The sequence below is a fragment of the Gorilla gorilla genome, chromosome 2 (assembly GCF_029281585.2).
Source record: "Gorilla gorilla gorilla isolate KB3781 chromosome 2, NHGRI_mGorGor1-v2.1_pri, whole genome shotgun sequence".
Classification (NCBI taxonomy): Eukaryota; Metazoa; Chordata; class Mammalia; order Primates; family Hominidae; genus Gorilla; species Gorilla gorilla.
Window position 1 is genome coordinate 127,439,365 of NC_086017.1, and position 13,005 is coordinate 127,452,369.

General features: G+C 38.9%; 1 pseudogene; it reads left to right on the plus strand.

The window, feature by feature from the left end:
- Window positions 1-12,108, plus strand: part of LOC134757979 (uncharacterized) — an 82,441-nt pseudogene extending 70,333 nt beyond the window's left edge.
- Window positions 12,109-13,005: the final 897 nt, after the last annotated feature.

Below are 13,005 nucleotides of genomic sequence, written 5' to 3' on the forward strand. Positions count from 1 at the left end.
TTTTCAGCAGGAGCCCATTCTTCTTTTCTGGTTCATGTACTCTAATCAAAGACACCACTCAATAGTGCACAGTGTGTGGAGAAGGAGATGGAAGATGCAAGGAGTATGAATGTGGGCACTTTTTAAAAAATTTCACCCAAGAGAAATATACAGTCATTTGTCAGACCAGTGATTTTACACTGTCACATGCTATAACTGCCAAGAAACACATACACACACAGGAAGTACTTCATAGTGAGGTATGTAAAAATATCAGAAGGGGTATAATTGAGTGACTATGGCTAATCACACACAATTGCCAGCATGCAGCATGGCATTTGAATTTTTCTAGTATATCAGCGTTATGTTAAATATATCAAGAGTAAAGGAAGTAGTAGAATATTAGAGGAGAAACAAAGGGAGCGAAAAAAATGGAAAAAAAGAGAGAGAGATTTGAAAATGTATGCCGTGCATGTATATATGTGTCTATGGTTTTTAAAGGTTTCTACTATAAACAGCACTTGTGAGCAGGGCAGTGTTTGGTGCCAACTGCCCTGGGTATATATTTGCCCTTGGTTTTCATTGACAAGATGCAGACCTACGTAGATGCTATCAATGCTACTAGTAATAGAAGATTAATATGCAATCCAAATGATATATTTTGCTTATACTATTAAAAATATTTGGTTTTTAGACTGAAAATGATAGCATTTTTAAAACATTTATTCAGAAAGTCTCTTCTCTCGTGGCCTAATATTTTCACTCTAAATTTGGTAGGTGAAAGGAGAAAAGTCATGCTACTTGTGGTCTATATTCTACTATCGTCATTAGAAAATTCATTGGCCTTTGCATTAACAATCCAATTTATTAAACAACGGTGGGAAATTAGCTAAGTTAATCAGAATCTAGAGCTCTTAAAAACTACTCTTTGCTAATTCCTTTAATTTTTTTTAAAAAGTGTTATATAAAGAATTTCGTTTTCTTTCACAGAAAGCCTCTGGTAGTGGAAGGAGATGGCTTGTAACTGATGACAGGTGGTGTTTACATTTATAATTTTCTTATTTTTTATGTTTTGGAATGGATTCAAAGGAAAGAATTATCAGACAACAGTTGCAGCCCTGGATATCATTTATGGCTATTTTCCTGGACATGTGAGATATACTTTTAGAACAATCATTCTGTACATTAGTGAAAATGAGATAATTCAGGGGCTGAATCCAGGAAGGCAGGAACAATAATGCAATGCTTTGGTCAACAGTCCCTGAAACTTGCCTACTCAGGGTCCTCATCTTCTTAAGTAATGTGACTTTCTTTCTTGATCCTCAGATCATTTCCTAAAATAAAAACTGTAAACCCTCTATATAAAGCTGGCTAATAGGACTTCATATAGAGGAATTAAAAACAAATTTTTTAACACAATAAATTGGATTTCAGCATTCATGATATTTGTTTTAAGAGGTCTAATGAGATTTGTTTGTTTGTTTATTTGTTTTTTACCTAGGATGCTACCATCTTCAGAGACTTATGCATTCAGCACTCCTAAACATCTGTTCAGCCTCCAAATGATTAGGTTGTTTGACACTCAAATGCTGTCCCCTGGCAATAAAAATCTGACTATATCCAGTTGACCATATAAGAAAGGAGGATCTGCTGATTCATTTCCCACAAAATCTAAGGTAAATATACACACAGTTGGCACATGCTAATGCTATGGTATCTGCCTGGGACCTTCTTCCAGACTTCCTGTCTTTCCCTTGACTTGTAGTGAAATGATTGATTTAGTTCTCTGAGGACTCTTGACTTTGTTAACATTAGCATGTTAAAGTCACCGTTAGTTAGCACTAATATTAGTGCTGCCCTGAAATGGATAGAAACCACAGCCCTTAATGCATTCCCCTCTTCAAGAACAGCTCCTTTTCTTCCTTTCCAATGAGGTGAGGATGTCAGGAGGAAGCATTGAAATTGGCTTGTTTTCTTTTTACTCTTCCATTATCTATGAATAAACCTCTCACTGTAGATGATCATTTATCTAAACAGAAACAAATTACTCTAAGGTCAATTTACTAAACGGTTCATTTTTATACCATATAGTCCACCCATTTAAAATGTAAAATTCAATCATTTTAGTGTATGCATGGATATGAGCAACAGTCACCATAGTGAATTTTAGAATATTTCATCACCACAAAGAAAGATCCTGTACCCTTTAGCTATCCTTTGATTCCTATTCCCTGCCTCCAGCATTAAGCAAACAGTCATCTACTTTCTGCTTCTCTTTATTTGCCTATTCAGTATATTCTATGTGAATGGAATCACAACATATGTGGTCTTTGGTGACTGGCTTCTTTCCCCTAGGTTCTTTCCCCTATGGTTCTTTCCCCTATCCATGTTGTAGCACGTATGAATCAGTACTTTGCTCCTTTTTGTGGCTAAATAATATTCTATTATCTAGATATACCACATTTTGCTTATTCACTCATCTGCTTAAGGAAATGTGGGTTGTTTTCATCTTGTAGATATCATGAATAATTATTCTATGCACATTTATGTACAAGTTTTTATTTGAATTCTTGTTTTTAATTATTTTGGGCAAATACTTAGGAGTTGAATTATTGGGTCATATGTAATTCCATGTATAACTTTTAGAAGAAGCATTACAGTTTTTCACACTGACTGCATCATTGTACATTTCCACAATAAGCTCCATTTTGAAACTAGAAAATTGGTATTTATTCATATTAATGCGGGTAGGTATAAAATGGTGACTTTTATTTTTCCTACCCAAGTATTGGTAAAGAAAGAGTTTCATGAATTCTGGCATCTTCTGTGACAGAGACAATTTTTAGCTTTATATTTAAAGGTTAAGTTACAGGTTGGGGAACTAGTGAAAGCTTTAGGTGTTGCAGGCTATATAATGAAATGAAATGAAACATAGGGCTGGGGTAGTCATGAATAGGGCATACAGTGATCAGACCAAAGTAATTTACCACCACTATAGCTTGAAATGGTTCTGAAATGGCATAAAGGAAAGAAATATTAGAAAACATTGATTAGAGGAATATTATAATGGGGAGCTTAAACAGAGTATCACAACTTGCTAAACAATATTAAAATAAGTAGAGAGCCCAGATATAAACCAGTATCAGTTTTGTTAACTTAAAGCTATGAATAGCCAAAATGCCCACCCCTAGTACTGATCCATTGTTTTGAATGCTTAACACCTAAACAGTGAATACACTTATTTGGAACGTTTTGTATTAATGAAAATTAGAGTATCTCATTATCAAACATTTTGATCTATCAATGCATCTATGCTTATGCGTCTAAGCATACATTTCTTCCACAACCCCAGCATTTTGCTGGATGATTTGAGTACAAGATACATAGAAATGCTGGGAAGGTTTTAGTTTAGATGATACTCAGGGAGAAATACTTACATAATAATCGAAGGGGGGAAATAGCTGAGAGAATGAATGACAAAGGCATTGGCTATGAGATTACCCTGTGAAGTTATTACAAGAGTAGGCCTCATAAAAGACAAAGGTGAGGCATAGGAGCTTATGTTTAATGTTTATTGGTGAAGGGAGATGGGCAGGGAATCCAGGCCTAGAGCATACCATGAGTTCAAAAAGGCAAGGGGTAAGGATGAAATGTTCAGTAGATCACCCATGGAAGACTCTATACAAAAGAATGAACACATGTGAATGATTAATACAATGAAAGATTGGGAAAACAGGTAGTTGTTACACAAATTTAGGTCTTAGAAGTCATGTTAAAACATTTCACAAAAAAAGAGGAATCTCCTTAAACATTTTAAGAGAAAGCGAATTATCATCTATATATATAATATATAGTCACTATATATATATCACTATATATAATTATATAGTGTTCACTATATATAATCATATAGTGTTCACTATATATAATCACTATAATCACTATATATAATCAAGTTCACTATATATAATCACTATATATAATTATATAGTGTTATATAAATGCCATTTAACTCTGGGGAGCAGGATAGATTTAAGGCCACACAGAAAGTGAGAGAAAAGTGTTTCAGGGCATTGCAAAAATTCAGGATTCTGGTATGAGCACCTCCTTTATGGAGATAGAAGTGAAAATAATGGAGCAGGAAGAAAAATAGCAGTTGTTAGTGAATGGATTAAACATAATGGGTGGGAAAAGGGAAGTCAAAATAACTCAAACTCAATAACAATCAGTAAAAGCAGTTGTGTTGGTTAATACTGAGTGCCAACATGATTGGATTGAAAGATGCAAAGTATTGATGCTGGGTGTGTCTGTGAGGGTGTTGTCAAAGAAGATTAACATTTGAGTCAGTGGGCTGGGGAAGGCAGATTCACCCTTAATCTGGTGGGCACAATCTAATCGGCTGCCAGCAGATATAAACAGGCAGAAAAATGTGAAAAGCTGAGACTGGCCTAGCCTCCCAGCCTACATCTTCCTCCTGTGCTGGACGCCTCCTGCCCTCAATCACTGGACACCAAGTTCTTCAGTTTTGAGACTTGACTGGGTCTCCTTGCTCCTCAAGCCTGTAGACAGCTTATGGTGGGACCTTGTGATTGTGCCAGTTAATACTTAGTAAACTCTCGTATACATATATATATATATACACACACACACGCACACATATATATATCTCCATACATATATATGTATCTCCATACATATATATATCTCCATACATATATGTATCTCCATACACATATATATGTATCTCCATACATACATATAGATACATATATCTCCTGTCCCTATAGTTCTGTCCCTCTAGGGAACCCTGACTAATATAGATTTTGGTACCAGGAGTGGTTCTAAAGGAAGAGAATATTAAGGATGGAGTTATTTCATTGGTTTTGGGGTTTCTGGTGTTGGCCACTTAATATGATTAGACCCCAAAATGCTAAGGACTCTACATTTAATAGTATGAAGAACTCTAATAGTCCTTGGCATGAACTGTTTAGAGAGTTATGCAAAATAAATGCTTTTGGTACTCCTGATTCACCACTCGTGAGAGGCAAGGAGTTTAGTGACTCCGTATATAATGCCTTTGACCGTATGTGGAGAACCAAGGAACATAATGAAGCTGGTTGGTTGCTCCTAAGTTCAGCAGACAAAGTGATGAAGGAAAGTGTTGAACTCAGGGATTATATCTCCCGGCTTCAGAAGCAGATACCGAGCATCAAATCTGTTAAGAGTGCCCTGAGTGAGAGTCTTATCTCCTGTAGAGAAAGAGTTGAAATTGTGGAAAAACAGACACAGGTTCTTATCATGCAAATGGCTGACCTGAAATGAAAGGTGCATGCACAGCCTTGCCAGGTGTCTACTGTTAAAGTGAGGGCATTGATTGGAAAATAATGGGACCCTGCAACTTGGAATGAGGACCTATGGGAGGACCCTGATGAAGCTGGGGATACTGAGTTTGTAAACTCTAACGAAGCTATCTTGCCAGAAGGAACAGCTTCACCATCCCCAGTAGTGGCAACATTCCCTCCCCAACCCATGCTACCATCAGCCTTTCCACCTTTGTCTGAGGAGATAAACCCTGCGCTGCCTGAGGCAACAGTGATGGCCTCCCCTAAGGCAAGTTGCCAGGCAAAATAATGTTTTTTTTGTTGTTGTTCTAGACCCCTGTTTGCTTCTAGACCCCTGTTTGCTTCTAGAACTCTAACTAGACTAAAGTCCCGGTGGTCCCCTAGAGGTGAGGTTGAGAGTGTGACCCAGGAGGAGGTGTGCTACACTTGAAAAGAACTGCTTGAGTTCTCTAATTTATATAAACAGAAATCTGGAGAACAGACATGGGAATGGATATTAAGGGTATGGGATAATGGTGGAAGAAACATAGAGTTGGATCAGGCTGAATTTTTTGCTTTGGGCCCACTAAGTAGGGACTCTGCATTTAATATTGCAGCTCAGGGATTTAAAAAAGTTTCTAATAGTTTATTTGATTGGTTAGCTGAAGTATGTATTAAAAGATGGCCCACTGTGAGCGAGGTGGAAATGCCTGATCTCCCTTGGTTTAATGTAAAGGAAGGGATCCAAAGGCTTAGGGAGATTGGGATGGTGGGGTGGATGGCACTTTAGACCTACTCATCCCAGCTGGGAGGGTCCAGAAGATACACCCTTGACCAATGCCTTGTGAAATAGATTTGTGAGGGCAGCACCTGCATCTTTGAAGAGCCCTGTAACTGCTCTTCTCTGTATGTCAGATCTAATGGTGGGAACCACAGTCACTCAACTCGAAAATTTAAATACAATGGGAATAATTCCATCCCAAGGTGGCACAGGCCAAGTGGTGGCACTCAACTGTCAGAAGCAAGGTGGTGTAGCTACTGTAATGGACAGCAGAGGCAAAGCAGCAATCAGAATAGTCTGACTATATTTCAGGGACTACTGGGGCTCTGAGCTGATGTTAATTACAGGGGAGCCAAAATGTCACTGTGGTCCTCCAGTTAAAGTAGGGGCTTATGGAGGTCAGGTAATTAATGGAGTTTTAGTTCAGGTCCAACTTACAGTTGGTCCAGTGGGTCCTAGAGCTCATCCTGTGGTCATTTCCCCAGTGCTAGAATGCATAATTGGCATAGACATACTTAGCAGCTGGCAGAACCCTACCCCTCCATTGGCTCCCTGACTGGTAGGATGAGGGCTATTATGGTGGGAAAGGCCAAATAGAAGTAACTAGAGCTGCCTGTACCTAGAAAAAATAGTAAATCAAAATAGTAAATAAAAAATAGTAAATCAAAAACAATATCACATCCCTGCAGGGATTGAGGATTAGTGCCACCATCAAGGACTTGAAAGACACAGGGGTGGTGATTCCCACCACATCCCTGTTCAACTCTCCCATTGGCCTGTGCAGAAGACAGATGGATCTTGGAGAATGACAGTGGATTACTGTAAGCTTAACCAAGTGGTTACTCCAATTGCAGCTGCTATACCAGATGTGGTTTCATTGCTTAAACAAATTAACACATCTCCTGGTATCTGGTATGCAGCCATTGACTCGGCAAATGCCTTTTTCTCCATTCCTGTCTGTAAGACCCACCAGAAGCAATTTGCCTTCATCTGGCAAGCTCAGCAATATATGTTTACTGTCCTACCTCAGCCGTATATCAACTCTCTGGCTTTGTGTCCTTATCTTATTTGGAGAGAACCTTGATCACTTTTTGCTCCTGCAAGATAGCACACTGATATGATGACATTAATGACATCATGCTTTTGGATACAGTGAGCAAGAAGTAGCACACACACTGGACTTATTGGTGAGACATTTGTGTGCCAGAGGATGGGAAATAAATACAACTACAATTCATGGACCTTCTACCCTCAATAAAATTTCTAGGGGTCCAGTGGTGTGGGACCTGTCAAGATATTCCTTCTAAGGTGAATAATAAGTTGCCTCATTTGGCCCATCCTACAACCAAAAAAGAGGTACAATGCCTAGTGGGCCTATTTAGATTTTGGAGGCAACACATTCCTCATTTCGGTGTGTTACTCTGGCCCATTTATTGAGTGAACCAAAAGGCTGCCAGTTTTGAGAGCGGTCCAGAATAGAAGGTTCTGCAACAGGTCCAGGCTACTGTGCAAGCTGGTCTGCCACTTGGGCCATATGACTCAGCAGATCCAATGGTGCTTGAGGTGTCAGTGGCAGATAGGAATGCTGTTTGAAGCCTTTGGCAGGCCCCCATAGGTGAATCACAGTGGGGGCATCTAGGATTTTGGGGCAAAGTCCTGCCATTTTCTGAAGATAACTACTCTCCTTTTGGGAGACAGCTCTTGGCCTGTTACTGGGCTTTGGTGGAAACTGAACATTTGACTATGGGTGATCAAGTCATCATGCAACCTGAACTGCCTTTCATGAACTGGGTGCTTTCTGACCCATTTAGCCATAAAGTGGGTCATGCACAGCAGCATTCCATCATCAAATGGAAGTGGTATATATGTGATCAGGCTTGAGCAGGTACTGATAGCACAAGTAAGTTACATGAGGAAGTAGTTCAAATGCCCATGGACTCCACTCCTGCCACCCTGCCTTCTCTTCCCCAACCTACACCGATGGTCTCATGGGGTGCTCCCTATGATCAGTTGACAGAGGAAGAGAAGACTAGGGCCTGGCTCACAGATGGTTCTGCACGATACGCAGGCACCACCCAAAAGTGAACAGCTGCAGCACTACAGCCGCTTTCTAGGACATCCCTGAAGGACAGCCGTGAAGGGAATTCTTCCCAGTGGGCAGAACTTCTAGAAGTGCACCTGGTTGTGCACTTTGCATTGAAGGAGAAATTGACAGATGTCCAATTATATACTGATTCATGGGCTGTAGCCAATGGTTTGGCTGGATGGTCAGGGACTTGAAAGAAGCATAATTGGAAAATTGGTGACAATGAAATTTGGGGAAGAAGTATGTGGAAGGATCTTTCTGAGTAGTCAAAAACTGAAGATATTTGTATCCCATATTAGTGCTCACCAGTGGGTGACCACAGTGGAGGAGGAGTTGAATAATCAACTGGATAGAATGACTCATTCTGTGTACACCACTCAGCCTCTTTCCTCAGCCACCCCTGTCATCGCCCAATGGGCACATGAACAAAGTGGACATGGTGGCAGGAACGGAGGTTGTGCATGGACTCAGCAACATGGACTTCCAGTCACCAAGGCTGACCTGGCTATGGCAACTGCAGAGTGCCAAATAAGCCAGCAGCAGAGACCAACACTGAGTGCTCGATATAGCACCATTCCTTGGGGTGATCAGCGAGCTACCTAGTGGCAGGCTGATTATATTGGACCTCTTATATCATGGAAAGGGCAGAGGTTTGTCCTCACTGGAATAGACACTTAGTCTGGATATGGGTTTGCCTATCCTGCTCTCAATGCCTCTGCCAAGACTACCATCCGTGGACTTGCGGAATGTCTTATCCACCATCATGGTATTCCACACAGCATTGCCTCTGACTAAGGCACTCACTTTACATCTAAAGAGGTGCAGCAGTGGTCTCATGCTCATGGAATTCACTGGTCTTACCATGTTTGCCATCACCCTGAAGCAACTGGTTTGATATAACAGTGGAATGGCCTTTTGAAGTCACAATCACAACACCAACTAGCTGACAATACTTTGCAGGGCTGGGGCAAAGTTCTCCAGAAGGCCATGTGTGCTCTGAATCAGCCTCCAGTATATGACACTGTTTCTCCCATAGCCAGGATTCACAGGTGCAGGAATCAAGGGGTGGAAGTGGAAGTTGCACCACTCACCATCACCCCTAGTGATCCACTAGCAAAATGTTTGCTTCCTTATTCCCACAACATTACATTCTGCTGGCCTAGAGGTCTTAGTTCCAGAGGGAGGAATGCTGCCACCAGGAGACACAACAACAATTCCATTAAACTGGAAGTTAAGATTGCCATCTGGACACTTTGGGCTCCTCCTACCATTAAGTCAACAGGCTAAGAAGGAAGTTACAGTGTTGGCTGGGGTGATTGACCCAAACTATCAAGATGAAATCAGTCTACTACTCTATAGCAGAGGTAAGAAGAGAATGAATGGAATATAGGAGTTCCATTAGGGTGTCTCTTAGTATTACCATGCCATGTCATTAAGGTCAATGGAAAACTGCAACAGTCCAATCTAGGCAGGACTACAAATGGTCCAGACCCCTCAGGAATGAAGGCTTGGGTCACTCCCCAACAACAACAAAAAACATGATCTGCTGAGGTGCTTGCTGAAGTCAAAGGGAATATAGAATGGGTAGTAGAAGAAGGTAGTCATCAATACCGGCTACAACCACGTGACCAGCTGCAGAAACTAGGACTGTAACCATTATGAGTATTTCCTCCTTCTTTTTTAAAAAACATGTTTGTGCATGTATACACTTGTACTAAGAAAATATCTTCATTTTATTTCCTTTTCCTTTATCCTGTGACTAAGATTTATTGGCTTCATATCAGCATTGAAGTATTGTTAATTTTAGGTAATAATATTTGGGTTGGGGATTGGTGCATTTCTGGTTGTATGAAGGATGTTGTATTATGTTAGGTGTAATTATGACATTATTTTTGTCTTTGTTTGAAGATTATGTATGATCTCAGGAGATGTGTATGGGCTCAGGTTGACAAGTGGTGGACTTGTGGTGGTTAATACTGAATGTCAACTTGATTGGATTGAGAGATACAAAGTATTGATCCTGGGTGTGTGTTTGTGCAGGTGTTGCCAAAGGAGATTATCATTTGAGTCAGTGCTGGGGAAAGCAGACCCACCCTTACTCTGGTGAGCACAATCTAATCAGCTGCCAGAGAATATAAACAGGCAGAAAATTTTGAAAAGGCGAGAGTGGCCTAGACTCCCAGCCTACATCTTTCTCTTGTCTGGATGCTTTCTGTCCTCAAACATTGGACTCCAAGTTCTTCAGTTTTGAGACTTGAACTGGCTCTCCTTGCTCCTCCAGCATGCAGACAGCCTATTGTGGGACCTTGTGATCATGTAAATTAATACTATATATATATCTCCTATTAGTTCTGTCCCTCTAGGGAACCCTGACTAATACAGCAGTATTTTGATTATTTTGAAATTGTTGTAGACTAGGTGAAAAGTGATCACAAGTCACCAAAGAAATAACATACTACAAAAGTGTTTCATGAAATAATGGCATAAAAAAAGTTTTTAAAAGTATCTCTCTGTCTGAAAGTATAAGCTCAAAAACTCAAAGGAAGGATAGGGCACAGAATCATTCCAGATTACACTTTTATACAAAAAGTAGTTTTTCTTCTAAATCTTGCATTCATAACATGTACATTCCTCTAAGACATAAGCCAAATAATGACCTCAATGTCCTGAAATCCTCAAACAAGCCATATAACATTTCTCTATAGTTCTATATAGAATAATGTCAATATTCTCCAACAATTTTTTGGTGTTGGAATTTTTCCTTTTCAAATCAGTTTTAGGATTATTCAGAAATATTAGGACATTTTTGGGAGATTGAGATTTTTCCAGAATGGTAAGAGAGCATCTGGGACCCTTCTTCTTTAAACATTGCCAGTGGCTTTAGTGATAAATAGAAGCCCTGTGTTCAAAACCACTCCAACTCTGAGGCTAATGAAAGGACTGTGGTTAAGAAGGAAAAGTCAGCACTGAAGAAAACCCAATGAAATAAATTAAAAAAAATAGCTTAGTCATTTTGGAGATGTTTCATACCTTCCCTATGTCACTATATAGATTCTTCTTACATATTCCTCCACAGTAATTCTTTAATATGCCAAGAGAAAGGGTGGTAGGTAGGTTTCAAAGACAGAGAAAAACACAGTATTTAAAAAACTGATTTGGAAATCCGCACAGTAGGAAACACAATTTAGTCAGTGCTCATTTAAAGATGAAGCAGGTACAATCTCATCTTTATTGGAATACCTGACAGGTGGCAGAAGAGTGTACTTTTCTCTTTAGCAGCCCCCTAGGAGAATATTTTATTTTCCCTTCCCATAAATAACAGAACTGATTTAAATTGATGCATTAAACATTTCTGCTGCAGAATCCATGGATCCTTACCACTGGTATAGCAGTTAGGATCACTTGAATACTTTAAATTAAGTTTCATAATCCAAGTGTCACTGAATATTTGGAGTGCAATTATAAAATAGCAAAGCTGTTTTTCTCTTTTTTGTTCTTAATTCAAACTAATAAACAGCATAAAATCTGCACAACTCAATTAGTAATGTTGTCAAATTTTCTAATTGATGTGCTTTGAATATTCAAGAAATCAGATAATGCTTGTACTACCTTTATTTTAAATGTTTTTGATAAATTTAGAAGCTAACACTGAATGGTGTATTCAACTGAGCATCTGTTCTAAGTGCATGTCAAATTAACCTGCTAAATTAGCATCTATTGCAACTTTACTTTTTTCCCCCATTCTCTGTTAAACATCTCTAAACTAATTTGAAGCCTTCACATTCTGTAACAAAACATGCAATTGCAAACATTTTTGTTAAACAGTGTTTAACTCTATTGTGGAAATCTAAAATTGAACGGTTTGTCTGTTTTTGCTTCAGGACCACGGACAGAGATGCAAAGTGTCATTCCTGACTGTTCAAGATGGCGATAATCACTAAAATACTCCCGTTCTGGTAAGGATTTGGCATAGCGCCAAAATGAAGCAAGCGGTGCTCTGATTTTTCCTCAGTTCTAAAATCTCCATTACCTACTGTATGAAAACAACTTCAAAATGAACCAGGCCATTATAATAACTCTGATATCTGTTTTGGTCCAGCAACAATATGCAAACACAGAATAAGTATGAATTTAGAGGGAGTTATTAAGATTCATATTTACTTCCTGCTGGATGATCGTGGAGTGTAGTTCATGTTGACTCAAATAGGCCACCCAAGTCCCATATGGAAAGAGCTTCTCCATCGATAACACCATCCATCCTGAAGGTAGTCTATCTTTATAGTGGCTGTTAGCATGGGGCATTTCTGGCAGATTAATTTTAGCTCAAAGATAACCATTACCTACAACACTTTTGGAGTTTTCAAGATTCCTCCTAGATATTGGAGGAAATTGGAACCTTATCCTTAACAATTTCTTGTGGGAGAATTTGTTTATTACTTCCAAGAAATAGAAATTATCTCTGCTGAGCTCTAAAGTGAGGTATCATCAATCTTAAGAAAACCAGAATAGGAAACACGGGCATAAGTTCTATTTCAGAATCCCAACAGTGATTGTCATATATATTTCAGGTTACACATAAAAGAACAGGTGAGAAATAATGTTTCTTTTTTAAATCATTAAACTGCTTTGTATTCTTTAAACATGAGCACTGTATTTGAAATAAAAGGTATTACTGCATTATTACATTTTAAGTTGGTTTTAGTATTTTTATACCAGTGGGAAGTTTTAATTAGAAATCTTAGCTTATTCTATTCAAAAATGAATGAGATAGAGGTAAATGCAAATGAAGCATTAATCTGCTAAAAGTTTTTTTTTTTCTCTTTATATATTTTGTTTTC